General features: G+C 43.3%; 1 protein-coding gene across 2 annotated transcripts in view; it reads left to right on the forward strand.

Moving 5' to 3' along the window:
- Window positions 1–283: 283 nt before the first annotated feature.
- Window positions 284–16340, forward strand: part of LOC139553357 (disheveled-associated activator of morphogenesis 1-like) — a 93028-nt gene continuing 76971 nt past the window's right edge. For both annotated transcript variants that reach the window (XM_071365601.1, XM_071365603.1), the window contains exon 1: window positions 284–402. The gene's annotated coding sequence lies outside the window, so the exon portion shown is untranslated. The remainder of the gene's footprint in view (window positions 403–16340) is intronic.

The raw sequence follows: 16340 nt of genomic DNA on the forward strand, positions 1-16340 counted from the left end.
ATATAAAGTTGTTTTGACAAAAATGTAAACGTGTCAGTTTGTCACTTTCACGAGGTTGGAGTAATAACATGTCCAACTACTTAAGACATTGTCTCGAATCTAGATTGTGCCTTTAAATTTCGAGAAAATTAACATCTAAAGAAGAATTGTTCACTTCTCTAATTGACTTCTCAATCCCAAATCCCAACTACCTGATCTGCTTGGTCTGCTTCGCAAGCGTTCCCAGAAGCCTCGCGATCTTGAGCCTTTGGATTTAGACTCTGTGCTTACACAATGGCCTGTGCTGACACGGGCCAAAAGGGATGATGTCACCTGCAACAGTCCAATGATTATTGTGTTAAAGGGGAATACACAAGCATAAAGCACCGATCGAACTGCTTCAATTATGGATTTGTTTACAAGGTAGGCTAAATCGATATTAGATAACTAACACGATGATGGTGGTGTATTTTTTCCCACATACAAATATATTCCAGAGACATTTTTTACATATTTACGGCAACAGATCGACACAGATGAGACCCGATGACCGAGGATCAGCTAGATGGGTGGGTCGTGGGGATAAAACATGCAAATTCGATTGCAAATTAAAGATCTATGTGAACCGCCGCCACATTTTGGTTGCAAAACTGCACAGTTAAAGGCGATTTGATTACCTCGGTATGTGAAGAATGTCTTTACGCGGTTTCAAGTGTCGTGTGTCTTTTGTATCAGTTAGTGTATTTATGCGGGCTTGTGGCGAAGAAGCCGGTGTTATATCTCTGGAACTGGTGTTTGCATGCAATGCAACTATAGTAGGCCTATACAAGTGAATGCTTTGATCTGTTGTAATTTTTTTAATGTAATGTAGCCTAAACCTGTTTTTTGTTTTGTAAGTAGGCCTACAGTGTAATTATGGTGTGAATGATCGAGATTGGGAACAAGTTAGATATGTGTATTACTCTACTGTTCCAACTGTAATTTGCCTATGAATGTAATTTCCCTTGAACGTCAGTTAGAAGCTACACTACATTACCAAAAGTATGTGGACACTTGCTCATAGAACATCTCATTCCCAAATCATGGGCATTAATATGGAGTTGGTCCCCCCCTTTGCTGCTTTAACAGCCTCCACTCTTCTGGGAAGGCTTTCCATTAGATGTTGGAACATTGCTGCGGGGACTTGCTTCTGTTCAGCCACAAGAGCATGAGTGAGGTTGGGCAATTAGGCCTGGCTCACAATCGACGTTCCAATTCATCCCAAAGGTGTTCGATGAGGTTGAGGTCAGGGTTCTATGCAAGCCAGTCAAGTTCTTCCACACCAATCTCAAAAAAACATTTCTGTATAGACCTCGCTTTGAACGGGGGCATTGTCATGCTGAAACGGGGAATGGCTTTCCCCAAACTGTTGCCACATAGTTGGAAGCACAGAATCGTCTAGAAGGTCATTGTATGATGTAGTGTTAAGATTTCCCTTCACTGAAACTAAGGGGCCAAGCTCAAACCATGAAAAACATCCCTGGACCATTATTCCTCCTCCACTAAACTTTACAGTTGGCACTATACATTCAGGCAGGTACCGGTCTCCTGGCATCCTCCAAACCCAGATTTGTCTGTCAGAGTGTAAGATGGGAACGCGGCCAATGGACTGCTCCAGAGTCCAATGGACTGCTCCAGAGTCCAATGGACTGCTCCAGAGTCCAATGGACTGCTCCAGAGTCCAATGGACGCAAGCTTTACACCACTCCAGCCGACGCTTGGCATTGCACATGGTGATGTTAAGCTTGTGTGCAGCTGCTCGGCCATGGAAACCCATTTCATGAAGCTCGCGACGAACAGTTATTGTGCTGACGTTGTTTCCAAAGGCAGTTTGGAACTCGGTAGTGAGTTTTACAACCAAAGACAGATGATTTTTACGTGCTTCAGCAATCGGCGGTCCTGTACTGTGAGCTTGTGTGGCCTTCCACTTCGCGGCTGCTCATAGACATTTCCCCTTCACAATAACAGCACTTACAGTTGACCGGGGCAGATCTAACAGGGCAGAAATTTGATGAACTGACTTGGAAAGGTGGCATCCTATGATGGTGCCATGTTGAAAGCCACTGAGCTCTTCAGTAAGGCCATTCTGCCAATGTTTGTCTATGGAGATTGCATGGCTGTGTGTTTGATTTTATACATCTGTCAGCAATGGGTGTGGCTGAAATAGCCGAAGCCACTAATTTGAAGGGGTGTCCGCATACTTTTGTATATACTGTATAGTATATGTCATTCCTATCCCAATATTTGACTAAAGGAGCCTAACGTTACTCCGTGCAAGGATCTTACATGTTCTGTTTAAAGGGCGAATTGGCTCTGGAAGCCAAAACAGCAAAATACTCCATCTAAACTTGAATCGATTCTCAATTGCAGTGCGGTTCTAGAAACATAAATCCCTTTACTTTGATATCATATCAAAATGATTACACAAATGCAAAATACACATTTACTCTACACTGTTTTAACCGGTTTTAATATGGCTGTGACAATATTTTTCAGTGACATGTCTGTGGCGTCTGTCTTCCGTTTACTCAGAGGTGTTCAGAGACGCAGATAGCTAATTAGCACAGCCACTCTGTCTTCTGTCTGTTTTCCGTAAACAAGCGCTGTAACATGGAAATATGGCCGTGTGGGAACCCTAACCCTATAAAGGTGTGTATCAATTTAACCTTTTTGTTTTTTGAAAATGTATTTCTCCCCAATTTGAAAGAAGGTCCTTATGTTTCCAAAACCGTACGGCAAGCGACGCGTGTCACTGTTCAGACCAAGCGACGCGTGTTACTGTTCAGACCAAGCGACGCGTGTTACTGTTCAGACCAAGCGACGCGTGTTACTGTTCAGACCAAGCGACGCGTGTTAATGTTCAGACCGAGAGTCTCGGCTCTTAAGTTTTACCATCAACAAGCAAACAAGTTTCTCTTAATGATATATTGTTGTTAGAAAACTGTCTGTAGTTTATATTCTTCCCTTGGGGTCAGAGTAGCAGTGAGGGACATACAGGCAATTCCACAGTAACAGAGTGATGCTGAGACTTTTTCACTTTAAAATGCATGTTTGGTAGCAGAATGAGGGCACAAACCGTCATTCTGTTAACACATTTTGGATCTGCACTGTTCAAGTAAATGTATTTTTGTAAAATTTTCTGTGGAAATTATGAAAAGTAGTTATTGGTTTAACTTTGCTACCATTTGGTTTTTGTTTGACATAGATTTTAAAGTGAGAGTCTCAGCATCCCTCTCATCGTGGAAGTAAGCATTTCACTGTTAGTCCACACCTGTTGTTCACGAAGCATGTGACAAATCAAATTTGATTTTGATTAAAAAAGGGCCTAGAGGACATTGCAACTTGTTCACATGTATCAGTTTTGCCCCTCTAATCCTATCATCAGGTGAGGCATTAAAAAAAAATGATTAAACCAATGTTTGCGAACCGTCTTGTGTGCAATCCACCCCTAATTGCTGTGTGTAATGATGTAGAAGATAGGTGATGTCTTGGTTACCTCCATGCACTGACGTCCATGATGTTAGACATGCATAGGCTGGAATGTTCTATCATACGCAAAATAGTCTACATGCTACCCGGAGGCCTCCGATCAAGCCCAAGTCATGCTAATGACAACAACCCTAGTAGCTCAGTGCTAACCTGTTCTCGTTCTGAAATATGACAGGTATTTTGTAGGGCTGACACAAATCACATGCCTCAGTCAGCCTCACGATCACTTAGATTACTACAGTGCTGTTAATCATCCATTCCAGACCAGACCCCTCTGTGTGTGTGTGTGTGTGTGTGTTTTTGTGTCTGTGTGCGGCACTGGATTCTCAGCCTTTTTAATAAGTAATACCTCCGATACTTAACACGCTGAGCACCGGGCAGAAGCCCAAGTCTCTTCCAGGCATCATCACATCATTCCGTTTAGATGGGTTCCTGTCTGGCTGCCTACGCTGCGCCCCCAGGCTGACATTCCCCCTGGTTCACCAGTCCTGAATCGCAGGTTCCTACTACTGACCTCTCTGCATTCCCCTGTCTGGGGGACTGACTGGGGCTCTAATAGAGTACAGAACCCCACCCTCCCCCCTCTCTCGTGTGGGTGTGTGTGTATGCACATTTTGTGTGCGTGTCTGGCGTGTCTATTTTGTTATCCAGCAGACAGCCACAAGGGGATTTGTTTAGCTCAATTAGTGAGAGATCTGGAATCGCTGACATGAAGTGTGGGAGTAGCAGAAGCCTTAAATTAAAACCAGTGAGGTCATACTGATAGCTCCTACAGTACAGTGTGTATGGTACTCTATCTCAACGTGAGGGAATGTCACAGCTATGCCAAGATGTGATACCAGAACTTCTTTCCACTCGAGTAACCGATACCGAGCGAGGAGGAGTTCTGTGAGAGATGTTTGTTCCTCTGTGATGTTCCCACCCCCCCTCGAACTCATCTAAAAGCTCTGCTCACAGCAGCCACAGTCCCAGACTCAGTCATGCACAATGACACCATGACGTATGGGTAAAGAGTAATTAATACCATTAGTCATTAAAAACATATTAATATAACTTAAGTGATGAATGAATGACTGACCTCTAGTCTACCTCTGTGGCAGATGCAGTCTGAGGCGAAGTACAGATGAGGTAGATGGGTGGTAGAGCATCCACCTCTACCTGGGCTAGGTCTAGTTGTTCATAACACTTGCCGGTCTTGATCTAACTCTATGGCAATTGGGAAAGCCTTTCAAAAGAGCAACATTGAAGCTCTTCCACTAAATGTGTGCAGGAGCTACCTCCGGAAATATTTATAGCGTTTGGCACAGTTCTGGTTGGCACTATTTTTTCCTCCTAATTTAGTTATGATGTATTGTTCTTGGAATAGTTTTGTTGCTATGTCAAAACATTGCTCAGGTGAGGTGAGGATAAATGAGGTAACTCACTCAGTGAAACCAAGCCAGTTGTTTTTCTTTCGGTGCTCGCTCAGCTTCCGTCTTTGCCTGTGAACTGCTCTGGAGAATGATTTACCAGTGTACTCTATGCTCTGCTAGACTTTATTGTGTGTGTTTGTGTTTTGCTTTGTGTGTATTCTAGACTTGCATATTTGCATGTGGTCGAGACAGACATAGCATAAGGCAGACATTGCATAAAGGTTGGTGGGTGGTAACACCCCTTTGCACCACCCACATTAAAATTAGGCAGATAGAAGGAGCATCAGCATGTGCGGTCGGTGCATCGGGCACCATTTAGTTTTCTGCGTAGGACTAGTATGAAGTGGATGGGACTATCCCAGAGGCCTCTGTAGCCCTGCCCTGCCTGCCTTGCCCCACCCATTGAGCCCAGCCCTCTGTCCGGTGAGGCTCAACAATGGTCCAGTGTAGCTGTTTGAACAACTTCCCATTCTCTGCTTGTGTGCTTCATTGGGGCTGGACAATGGTGTGTCCTGGTGTTATTCATTCTCAGGCAGAGGCGCAGCCAGCCAGTCTGTCTGTCATCCCACCCCACTTCCTCAGTGAGCCTCAGCTCCCCCTAACTCTGGTCCTCTAGCCCAGCTCCCCCTAACTCAAACCCTCCAGAGGGCTGCCTCAGTGAACCCAGCTCCCCTCGCTGCTTCGCTAGAGGAGGTTGTCAGCACCCACACAGCATACACAAACGTACACCCCAAAGATGGAGAAGCTTTGCAGACTGTTTGATAGTACTTTATAGCCAACGGGCAGCTGGAAAGTGTGCCTAATGCATAAAAGGGGTTTTCTTCCTCTCTCTCCTTCTAAACTTATGTTAGTCTTTGAGTGGTTGTGACGAGCAAGCAGCTTTGAAATGTTTTCTGCTTTGAGGCTTGTGTGTATGCTTTGAATAATCTTCCGTATTTGGCGAGTGTGTTACAATACTATGCTTTGAATCGTCTTGTTTGGCAATAGGGCAGAGAGAGTGTGAACAGGCATTCATCTTAGAGGTACACATTACATCACCATACTCAGAAACAATGAGACCCTCACGTACAAACTAGCCGGCTCCTACTCTTATCCCTAACTGTGAAGTAACTAGTAAGCAGTCTGAAAAGCTTAGTTGGGGCAGGAGTGAAACTATGAGCCAGAATGGTTTTCCACAGGGGAAGGCCTAAATGGATTCATGTCTCATTTGCGACATGCTAACAAAGAGCCCAGGTGGCATTCCACTGTGAATAAGCTTGAAGAGCATTTCTTGTTTGTCATCAACATTCCACCTCACTGACACTGTTGTTCCAAATGGCTCGAAGGGTTCCATGAGTTGAAGCAATGTGCCTTGTCATGTTGCAGTGATACGTGATCGGTATGAATGATTGCTACAGTGTTGCTTCAGTAATGTGACATGCAAAGGCGACCCCAAAAAATAGCGTTGATGTTCATAGCTACCTGAAGGCTGAAGGTTCCTCACTCCATGGTTGCTGTTTTCACAGACAACCACAGCATTTGCTCGGCCTATCAATGTTATTGTGAGTGGGGCAGTTTCTGATATAGTGTGTGAGTGATTGTACTCTATATATTGATGGGGTTTCCAGATAAAGTAAACCAATGGGATTGTTTTTGTAATGTTCACAATAAGAATTGATTTCCCGTGGCACATCAAATGGAACAAAGTATTTTTTAAACCTCTGACCTTAGGCCTATATGGGCTGTAGGTTCTTTGTAGTGCTTGAAAGGACTCTTACTATTGTGTAAGATCATTCAATATGGACATGCTGTGCGTTCTATACCTGTCTCAGCCTCTCTGTTCCCTGAATAAGATGATTTATAGGAAAGGTTTTCGGTCATATTGGTACTTCTTGTCTGTCTCCTTTGGCTAGATTTTAAACAGAAGGGGGGGCTGACCTTCCACCATAAAGCACAGGTCCTCCTTAAATAAGGTCATATCCTGCTAACTGAGGTCTGAGACATCCAGGCCTGGGTATCTTTCCAACATAAAACTTACTGTAGTTATAAATGTTCATATCCTGGATCGGTGAGGAGGATGTCCGGTAGCTCTGATCCTTTCAACAGATGGAAGGAGAATTGATGGCTACTGTCTGGTCTCTGAGTCAATCAGAAGAACTGTCCATGTTGGTCAGGCGTATTGAAATCTTCAAAAGAAACTTGGACCTCCAGAGAATTAAATTTTTAACTACCTCAAGGAGGAAAAGCTCTGTCTGGTCTGTCTAAAGTGTACTGGGTACTAGCCAGCCTCTGCACAGTACCCTGCCCTGAACTTAAGTCACTGTTACTAGCCAGCTACTACCCGGTACTCAACTCTGCACCTTAAAGACTGCTGCCCTATGTACAGTCGTGGCCAAAAGTTTTGAGAATGACACATATTAATTTTCACAAAGTTTGCTGCTTCAATGTCTTTAGATATTTTTGTCAGATGTTACTATGGAATACTGAAGTATAATTACAAGCATTTCATAAGTGTCAAAGGCTTTTATTGACAATTACATGAAGTTGATGCAAAGAGTCAATATTTGCAGTGTTGACCCTTCATTTTTCAAGACCTCTGCAATCCGCCCTGGCATGCTGTCAATTAACTTCTGGGCCACATCCTGACTGATGGCAGCCCATTCTTGCATAATCAATGCTTGGAGTTTGTCAGAATTTGTGGGTTTTTGTTTGTCCACCCCCCTCTTGAGGATTGACCACCAATTCTCAATGGGATTAAGGTCTGGGGAGTTTCCTGGCCATGGACCCAAAATATCGATGTTTTGTTCCCCAAGCCACTTAGTTATCACTTTTGCCTTATGGCAAGGTGCTCCATCATGCTGGAAAAGGCATTGCTCATCACCAAACTCTTCCTGGATGGTTGGGAGAAGTTGTTCTCGGACGGATGTGTTGGTACCACTCTATTCATGGCTGTGTTCTTAGGCAAAATTGTGATTGAGCCCACTCCCTTGGCTGAGAAGCAACCCCACACATGAATGGTCTCAGGATGCTTTACTGTTGACATGACACAGGACTCATGGTAGCGTTCACCTTGTCTTCTCTGGACAAGCTTTTTTCCGGATGCCCCAAACAATCGGAAAGGGGATTCATCAGAGAAAATTACTTTACCCCAGTCCTCAGCAGTCCAATCCCTGTACCTTTTGCAGAATATCAGTCTGTCCCTGATGTTTTTCCTGGAGAGAAGTGGCTTCTTTGCTGCCCTTCTTGACCCCAGGCCATCCTCCAAAAGTCTTTGCCTCACTGTGCGTGCAGATGCACTCACACCTGCCTGCTGCCATTCCTGAGCAAACTCTGTACTGGTGGTGCCCCGATCCCGCAGCTGAATCAACTTTAGGAGACGGTCCTGGTGCTTGCTGGACTTTCTTGGGTGCCCTGAAGCCTTCTTCACAACAATTGAACCACTCTCCTTGAAGTTCTTGATGATCCAATAAATGATTGATTTAGGTGCAATCTTACTGGCAGCAATATCATTGCCTGTGAAGCCCTTTTTGTGCAAAGCAATGATGACGGCACGTGTTTCCTTGCAGGTAACCATGGTTGACAGAGGAAGAACAATGATTCCAAGCACAACCCTCCTTTTGAAGCTTCCAGTCTGTTATTCGAACTCAATCAGCATGACAGAGTGATCTCCAGCCTTGTCCCCGTCAACACTCACACCTGTGTTATCGAGAGAATCACTGACATGTCAGCTGGTCCTTTTGTGGCAGGGCTGAAATACAGTGGAAATGTTTTTTGGGGATTCAGTTCATTTGCATGGCAAAGAGGGACTTTGCAATTAATTGCAATTCATCTGATCACTCTTCATAACATTACTGGAGTATATGCAAATTGCCATCATACAAACTGAGGCAGCAGACTTTGAAAATTAATATTTGTGTCATTCTCAACTTTTGCCCACGACTGTACATAGTAATTGAACACTGGTCACGTTAAGAATGTTTACATACTGTTTAACCAACTTCAAATGTACTGTATACATATAGGCTCAGAGACGGAATCTAAAACAAAAATCCAGAAAATCACATTTTTAAGTAATTAATTTGCATTTTATTGCATGACATAAGTATTTGATCACCTACCAACCAGTAAGAATTCCAGCTCTCACAGACCTGTTAGTTTTTCTTTAAGAAGCCCTCCTGTTCTCCACTCATTACCTGTATTAACTGCACCTGTTTGAACTCTTTACCTGTATAAAAGACACCTGTCCACACACTCAATCAAACAGACTCCAACCTCTCCACAATGGCCAAGACCAGAGAGCTGTGTAAGGACATCAGGGATAAAATTGTAGACCTGCACAAGGCTGGGATGGGCTACAGGACAATAGGCAAGCAGCTTGGTGCGAAGGCAACAACTGTTGGCGCAATTATTCGAAAATGGAAGAAGTTCAAGATGACGGTCAATCACCCTCGGTCTGGGGCTCCATGCAAGATCTCACCTCGTGGGGCATCGATGATCATGAGGAAGGTGAGGGATCAGCCCAGAACTACACGGCAGGACCTGGTCAATGACCTGAAGAAAGCTGGGACCACAGTCTCAAAGAAAACCATTAGTAACACACTACGCCGTCACGGATTAAAATCCTGCAGCACACGCAAGGTCCCCCTGCTCAAGCCAGCGCATGTCCAGGCCCGTCTGAAGTTTGCCAATGACCATCTGGATGATCCAGAGGAGGAATGGGAGAAGATCATGTAGTCTGATGAGACAAAAATAGAGCTTTTTGGTCTAAACTCCACTCGCCGTGTTTGGAGGAAGAAGAAGGATGAGTACAACCCCAAGAACACCATCCCAACCGTGAAGCATGGAGGTGGAAACATCATTCTTTGGGGATGCTTTTCTGCAAAGGGGACAGGACGACTGCACCGTATTGAGGGGAGGATGGATGGGGCCATGTATCGCGAGATCTTGGCCAACAACCTCCTTCCCTCAGTAAGAGCATTGAAGATGGGTCGTGGCTGGGTCTTCCAGCATGACAACGACCCGAAACACACAGCCATGGCAACTAAGGAGTGGCTCCGTAAGAAGCATCTCAAGGTCCTGGAGTGGCCTAGCCAGTCTCCAGACCTGAACCCAATAGAAAATCTTTGGAGGGAGCTGAAAGTCCGTATTGCCCAGCGACAGCCATGAAACCTGAAGGATCAGGAGAAGGTCTGTATGGAGGAGTGGGCCAAAATCCCTGCTGCAGTGTGTGCAAACCTGGTCAAGAACTACAGGAAACGTATGATCTCTGTAATTGCAAACAAAGGTTTCTGTACCAAATATTAAGTTCTGCTTTTCTGATGTATCAAATACTTATGTCATGCAATAAAATGCAAATGAATTACTTAAAAATCATACAATGTGATTTTCTGGATTTTTGTTTTAGATTCCGTCTCTCACAGTTGAAGTGTACCTATGATAAAAATGACAGACCTCTACATGCTTTGTAAGTAGGAAAACCTGCAAAATCGGCAGTGTATCAAATACTTGTTCTCCCCACTGTAACTACTGTCGTACACACATTTTCTATTCACATACTGTTTATAATGTCTATACACACTATCATATACCGTGCGTTCGGAAAGTATTCAGACCCCAAATTGATTAAATAGTTTTTTTTTCTCCCAATCTATGCACAATACCCCATAATGACGAAGCAAAAACAGTTTTTTATAAATTTGGGAAAATGTATAACAAAAAAACTATCACATTTACATAAGTATTCAGACCCTTTACTCAGTACTTTGTTGAAGCACCTTGGGCAGCGATTTCAGCCTAGAGGCTTCTTGGCTATAGCGTTACAAACTTGTCACACCTGTATTTGGGGAGTTTCTCCCATTCTTCTCTGCAGATCCTCTCAAGCTCTCAGGTTGGATGGGGAGCATCGCTGCACAGCTATTTTCAGGTCTCTCCAGAGATGCATGATCAGGTAGAAGTGCCTTTTGGCAAACTCAAAGCAGCCTGTCATGTGGCTTCCATCTCGCCACTCTACCATAAAGGCCTGTTTGGTGGAGTGCTGCAGAGATGGCTGTCCTTCTGGAAGTTTCTCCCATCTCCACAGAGGACCTATGGAGCTCTGTCATATTGACCATCGGGTTCTTGGTCACCTCCCTGACCAAGGCTCTTCTCCCCCGATTGCTCAGTTTGACCGGACTGCCAGCTCTAGGATGAGTCTTGGTGGTTCCAAACTTCTTCCATTTAAGAATGATGGAGATCACTGTGTTCTATGGAACCTTCAATGCTGCAGAAATGTTTTGGTACCCTTCCCCAGATCTGTGCCTCGACACAATCCTGTCTTGGAGCTCTACGGACAATTCCTTCGACCTCATGGCTTGGTTTTTGCTCTGACAGGCACTGTCAGCTGTGAGACCTTTATATAGACAGGTGTGTGCCTTTCCAAATCATGTCCAATCAATTGAATTTACCACAGGTGGACTCCAGTCAAGTTGTAGAAACATCTCAAGGATGATCAATGGAAACAGAATGCACCGGAGCTCAATTTTGAGTCTCGTAGCAACGGGTCTGAATAATTAAGGTATTTGAATGTGTTATTTTTAATACATTTGCAGAATATTCTAAACCTGTTTTTGCTTTGTTATCATGGGGTGTGTAGATTGATGAGGAAAAAATATAATTTAATCAATTTTAGAATAAGGCTGTAACATAACAAAAAGTGGAAGCAGTCAAGGGATCTATAAGATTTGATTTTAACCAGGATTCAGACTTTGTTGGTGCTACCATACATCATGTGTTTGCACTTTGTATCCTTAATGACACTGGTTTCACCGTCAGTCTGTAGCTTGATTTACTTACAGTAAATAGGCTATATAAGGGAGCTTCTGAACAATAACAACATGGAGAGGTACAGAGGGAATCATCAAGTTTGTCTCTTGCTGACTATCGCCAATCAGCTGAGAAATTGTGTGATCGGATGATCTATACATTCCTTTGAATGTTTTTATCCTGCGCACAAACAGGGACTGTGTCCCGATTCTATACCCTTATTGTGCACTTGACCACTTTCCATTAAAAGGAAAGGACTGATGTGAAGCAATGTGGTGGAAACTCCCTGTAGCCCATGCTTACACCAATCAAATGCTATTTACAGTAAATATGTGCGGAGGAGTGCATAAGTGTACACATCCCAGAGAGTTGGATGCAGGAAGGGTAAATATGTTTCTGACTGGGAACTGTGTTGTTTGGTTATTTAAGATAATGTACAATGCCTTCAGAAGTATTCATACCCCTTGACTTTTTCCACATTTAGTTTTTATAGCCTGAATATATAAAATTGATAACATTTTTAATTTGTGTCACTGGCCTACAAACAATACCCCATTTAATGTCAAAGTGGAATTATGTTTTTAGAAATGTCTACAAATTAATACAAAATGAAAAGCTAAAACAAATAAGTATTCAACCCCTTTGTAATGGCAAGCCTAAATAAGTTCTGGAGTAAAAATGTGCTTAACAAGTGTCATAATATGTTGCATGTACTCACCTTTGTTTGCAATAATAGTGTTTAAAATGATTTAACATGTCTATACCCCACACATAAACTCAGCATATAAAGAAACATCTTCTCACTGTCAACTGTGTTTATTTTCAGCAATCTTAACGTGTAAATATTTGTATGAATGACGATAAACGTGAATCCGACCATCACCCCTGGTCAGACAAAAACGCGACTCGTCAGTGAAGAGCACTTTTTGCCAGTCCTGTCTGGTCCAGTGACGGTGTGTTTGTGCCCATAGGCGACGTTGTTGCTGGTGATGTCTGGTGAGGACCTGCCTTACAACAGGCCTACTAGCCCTCAGTCCAGCCTCTCTCAGCCTATTGCGGACAGTCTGAGCACTGATGGAGGGATTGTGCGTTCCTGTTGTAACTTGGGCAGTTGTTGCCATCCTGTACCTGTCCCGCAGGTGTGATATTTGGATGTACCGATTCTGTGCAGGTGTTGTTACACGTGGTCTGCCATTGCGAGGACGATCAGCTGTACGTCCTGTCTCCCTGTAGCGCTGTCTTAGGCGTCTCACAGTACAGACATTGCAATTTATTGCCCTGGCCACATCTGCATGCCTCCTTGCAGGATGCCTAAGGCACGTTCACGCAGATGAGCAGGGACCCAGGGCATCTTTCTTTTGCTGTTTTTCAGAGTCAGTAGAAAGGCCCCTTTTAATGTCCTAAGTTTTCAGAACTGTGACCTTAATTGCCTACCATCTGTAAGCTGTTAGTATCTTAACAACCGTTCCACAGGTGCATGTTCATTAATTGTTTATGGTTCATTGAACAAGCAGGGGAAACCTGTTTAAACCCTTTACAATGAAGATCTGTGAAGTTATTAGGATTTTTGCGAATTATCCTTGAAAGACAGGGTCTTGGAAAAAGGGATGTTTCTTTTTTTGCTGAGTTTACAATTATCTGTAAAGTCCATCAGGCCACCTTTTGGTAGATGGGTAAAAAACAGACATTGAATATCCCTTTGAGCATGGTGAAGTTATTAATTACACTTTGGATGGTTTATCAATACACCCAGTCACTGCAAAGATACAGGCGTCCTTCCTAACTGAGTTACTGGAGAGGAAGGAAACCGCTCAGGGATTTCACCATGAGGCCAATGGTTACTTTAAAACAGTTACCGAGTTTAATGGCTGTGATAAGAGAAAACTGAGGATGGATCAACATTACAGTTACTCCACATTACTACCTAAATAACAGAGTGAAAAGAAGGAAGCCTGTGCAAGATAAAAAATATTCTGAAACATGCATCCTGTTTGCATGAAGGCACTAAAGTAAACTGCAAAAAATGTTTGGGACAAATCCAACACTCTTCATATTTTCAAGCATGGTGTTGGTTGCATCATGTTATGGGTATGCTTGTCATCGAGAAGGACTAGGGAGTAAAAAAAAAAAATGGAATAGAGCACAGGCAAAATCCTAGCGGGGAACCTGGTTCAGTCTGCTTTCCAACAGACACTGGGAGACAAATTCACCTTTCATCAGGACAATAACCTAAAACACAGGGCCAAATATACACTGGACTTGCTTATCAAGACGACATTGAATGCTACTGATTGGCCTAGGAACATTTTTCAAGGCAATTTTAGTTTTAAGACTCTGACTCTATGGCAAGACTTGAAAATGGCTGTCTAGCAATGATTAACAAACAACTTGACAGAGCGTGAAGAATTGTAAAATGTATATTTAGTATTGTACAATCCAGGTGTGCAAAGCTCTTAGATTTACACAGAAAAACTCACAGCTGTAATCGCTGCCAAAGGTACTTATGTAAACTAGTCATATTTCATTTTCAATACATTTGCAAAAATTTCTAGCATGTTTTCACTTTTCCATTACGGGGTGTTGTGTGTAGATGGGTGAGACAAAAAGTAGATTTAATACATTTTGAAATCAGGCTTGACTAAGTCAAGGGGTATGAATACTTTCTGAAGGCGCTGTGTCTGACCGCTCACTTTAGCATGCTAATGAGGCAGCAGCCAACTGACCAAAGTGCCCTGCTGAGGACAGAGAAAGGGCACAGCCTGTGCCACAGCACGACTGGGACCCAAATAAAAGCAGTGCCATGTGTTTCAGCCAACTGCAATTCTCACAGTGGGAGGGTTTTCATGTTCTGATGTTTCATAAAACTGTTGATGATTAGTGGTGACATCCTGGTGATGTTTTCCACTATTTTAATTGATGTAATCCTATAACTAACCAAGGTCTATCCACCACAGCAGACGTTTGTCATCATGTTTGATACAGCTGAAAGTGTGTATGAGTGATTGTGACATTTAAGTGTTATTGAATGTGTCAGATCATGACTCTTAGTGAGATTTGTCCCCAGGGTGTGACGGTACTGCAGAGTGGTATACTACGAAGCAAGCTAGATCTACTCAGGATTTTATAAAGCCAGCTTCAGTTAAATTCACATTCCAGGTCAGGCTTGGTCCGTACTACGACGGTGGATATTGCTCGTCCGCCTGCTGATAACTCTAGCAGGCTTGTAACTGTGTGTGTATGTCGCACATGGCTAGTCGAACACCAAACTCTTATTTGAGACAATGCTGAAACATGAATCCAGTGCCACATTTTAGTTTGTGCCAAAATCTTAACCACAGAAAAGTTATCTTGCAAATTCAGCAGGCAACGGTGTGAAATAGGCTTTTAGATGTGCCGTCTTTATTTGATTATTTATCGTTAAATTCCGTCTTCAAATGTTTTAACTAGGCAAGTCAGCTAAGAACAAATTCTTTTTTTACAATGTTTGCCTACACCGGCCAAACCTGGACGACGCTGGGCCAATTGTGCGCCGCCCTATGGGACTCCCTATCACGGCTGGTTGTGATACAGCCTGGATTCGAACCAGGGTGTCTGTAGTGACGCCTCAAGTACTGAGATGCAGTGCCTTAGACCGCTGCTCCACTCGGGAGTGCTTATCAATGAAAAAACACTTTGTCCTACTTCTATCCCTACTTCTTCTGTGGAACAGCTTGTTGCGTTGTGGCCATAGACCTAATCAATATTAAGTTTTGCCCTCCGAACAACCTCAATTCGTCAGGGTATGGACTCTACAAGGTGTCAAGCTTTCCTCAGGGATGCTGGCCCATGTTGACTCCAATGCTTCCCACAGTCAAGTTGGCTGGTTGTCCTTTGGGTGTTGCACCATTCTTGACACACACGGGAAACTGTTGAGCGGTAAAAACCCAGCAGCGTTGCAGTTCTTGACACTCAAACCGGTGCGCCTGGCATCTACTCCCATACCAAGTTCAAAGGACCTTAAATCTTTTGTCTTGCCTATTCACCCTCTGAATGGCACACATACACAATCCATGTCTCAAGGCTTAAAAATCCTTCTTTAACCTGTGTCCTCCCCTTCATCTACACTGATTTGAAGTGGATTAAACAAGTGACATAAATAATAATAGCTTTCACCTGGTCAGTCTGTCATGGAAAGAGTTCATAATGCTTTGTATACGCAGTGTATGTCTGGTTGGTTGCAGCTGTCAGTTTGCAAATTTCAAAATACAATCGCGTGAAAAACTTAGTTTGGAAAGCAAATGCTGTGATTGATATTTTAACATAAAAAAAAAATGTACAAAAATTCTCACAGAACTTTGATATAATATATTTATTCAGTCCTCAAATTTAATTGGATTATGATGCAATCTTTGCGAGTGGGAGGGTATCCGATTTCATTGGTCCTCAACTTGTGGCTCAAACACATCATTCAGGATAAATGGAGTTGGCCCAGAGTTAGCCTGCCCCGGAGCAGGTTAGTTCTGAAGGATTCATTGCCATAAAATGTACCTAGCTAAAAGGTGAGAAACCTTTGTGGTAACGGTTATCCAAAGTTGCCTTGTTAACTCCTCGAACTTGATTCGTAGTATAGGGCTCATGTAGGGGTACTGAGGTGAATGTGGT

Source organism: Salvelinus alpinus, chromosome 25, assembly GCF_045679555.1.
Source record: "Salvelinus alpinus chromosome 25, SLU_Salpinus.1, whole genome shotgun sequence".
Classification (NCBI taxonomy): domain Eukaryota; kingdom Metazoa; phylum Chordata; class Actinopteri; order Salmoniformes; family Salmonidae; genus Salvelinus; species Salvelinus alpinus.